The sequence below is a fragment of the Urocitellus parryii genome, chromosome 13 (genome assembly GCF_045843805.1).
Source record: "Urocitellus parryii isolate mUroPar1 chromosome 13, mUroPar1.hap1, whole genome shotgun sequence".
NCBI lineage: Eukaryota > Metazoa > Chordata > Mammalia > Rodentia > Sciuridae > Urocitellus > Urocitellus parryii.
Window position 1 is genome coordinate 53,554,913 of NC_135543.1, and position 1,972 is coordinate 53,556,884.

The window sequence follows — 1,972 nt, forward strand, 5'->3', positions numbered from 1 at the left end:
ATCAGCTCAGGACAAGGAAATCATAGAGTAAATAAAGAGCTCCACTCACCAGGAGTAAAATATATACTCCAAAGGCATACCTCCAGTGACCAACTGTTTACATTCATAACTTTCCTGCCTATGGTTACAACCCAGTTGACCCAGGTCAGTGGATTAATCCACTGATGAGTTTAAGGCTCTCTTAACCCAATAATTTCACCTCTGAACTTTCTGGCCTTGTCTCACAAATGAACTTTTGGGGGACACCTTACATTCTAAACCTTAATAGTATTGTTGAGTAGGTACCATAGAGGGATTCACTGAATCAAGCAAGAGAAGTAGTGCATCATTTTGCCTAATGTTGCTTACCTCTCTACTAGAAAGGCATCCTTACCCCCATTTCACAGAGGATAAAACTTGTCACTCTTGTGCTCGCTTCGGCAGCACATATACTAAAATTGGAACGATACAGAGAAGATTAGCATGGCCCCTGCGCAAGGATGACACGCAAATTTGTGAAGCGTTCCATAATTTTTTCAAGTATACAAGAGCAACATAAATAAATAGGGGGTAAATTTCAAAACACAACAGTTGCACCAAGCAGGAAGAAACGCGAGCAGTATGAAAAGACAAGGAAAGAAAGGACCACAAGCAATGCAGGTCAACTCAACTTTAGAAGAGGTAATAGCTGCAACAGATGGAATATCAGATAAAGAGTTCAGGATATATATGCTTCAGATGATCTGGAGTCTCAAGGAAGACATGAGACAGCAAAATCAGACAATGAAAGATCACATTGACAAACAAATCCAGGAAGTAAAAGATCAATTTCACAGGGAGATAGAGGTAATAAAAAACAAACAAATTGAAATTCTAGAAATGCAGGAAACAATAAACCAACTTAAAAACTCAATTGAGAATACTACCAGCAGAGTAGATCACTTAGAAGAGAGAACATCAGACAATGAAGACAAAGTATTTCAACTGGAAAAGAACATAGACAGCTCAGCATGTCTGCTAAGAAACCATGAGCAGAACATCCAAGAATTATGGGACAATATCAAAAGACCAAATTTAAGAGTCATTGGGATACAGGAAGGCACAGAGCTCCATTCCAAAGGAATAAACAGTCTATTCAGTGAAATAATACGAGAAAACTTCCCAGAATTGAAGATTGAGACAGAATCCCAAATCCTAGAAGCCTACAGGACGCCAAATGTGCAAAATCATAAGAGATCCACACCTAGACACATTATAATGAAGATGTCCAACATACAGAATAAGGAGAGAATTTTAAAAGCTGCAAGAGAAAGAAAGCAGATTACATTTAGGGGTAAACCAATCAGGATAACAGCTGATCTCTCAACACAGACTCTGAAAGCTAGAAGATCCTGGAATAACATATTTCAAACACTGAAAGACAATGGGCTCCAACCAAGAATCGTGTATCCGGCGAAATTAAGCTTCAGGTTAGAAGATGAAATTAAAACCTTCCACAATAAACAAAAGTTAAAAGAATTCGCAGCTAGAAAACCATCTCTTCAAAAAATCCTTGGCAAAACATTACAGGAAGAGGAAATGGAAAATAACATTGATAACCAACAATGGGAGGTAGGACAGTAAAGGGGGGAAAGTAGTCAAAGAGGATAACAAATCAGGTTTAGTAACATCAATAAACAAATATGGATAGAAGAACAAACCATATCTCAATAATAACCCTAAATGTTAATGGCTTAAACTCACCAATTAAGAGACACAGGCTAGTAGAATGGATCACAAAACAAGACCCAACAATATGCTGTCTACAGGAGACGCATTTGATAGGAAAAGATGTACATAGACTGAAGGTGAAAGGTTGGGAAAAATCATATCACTCATATGGACCACGGAAACAAGCAGGAGTGTCCATACTCATATCTAATAAAATAGATTTCAAGCCAAAGCTAATCAAAATGGATAAAGAAGGACACTTCATACTGCTCAAGGGAACCAT

The 1,972-nt window shown here is 37.9% G+C and overlaps 1 non-coding gene across 1 annotated transcript; it reads left to right on the forward strand.

The window, feature by feature from the left end:
- Positions 1 to 407: 407 nt before the first annotated feature.
- LOC113186924 (U6 spliceosomal RNA) lies at positions 408 to 514 on the forward strand. The gene has a single exon (XR_003301350.2). It is a non-coding gene; the product is annotated as a U6 spliceosomal RNA (small nuclear RNA).
- Positions 515 to 1,972: the final 1,458 nt, after the last annotated feature.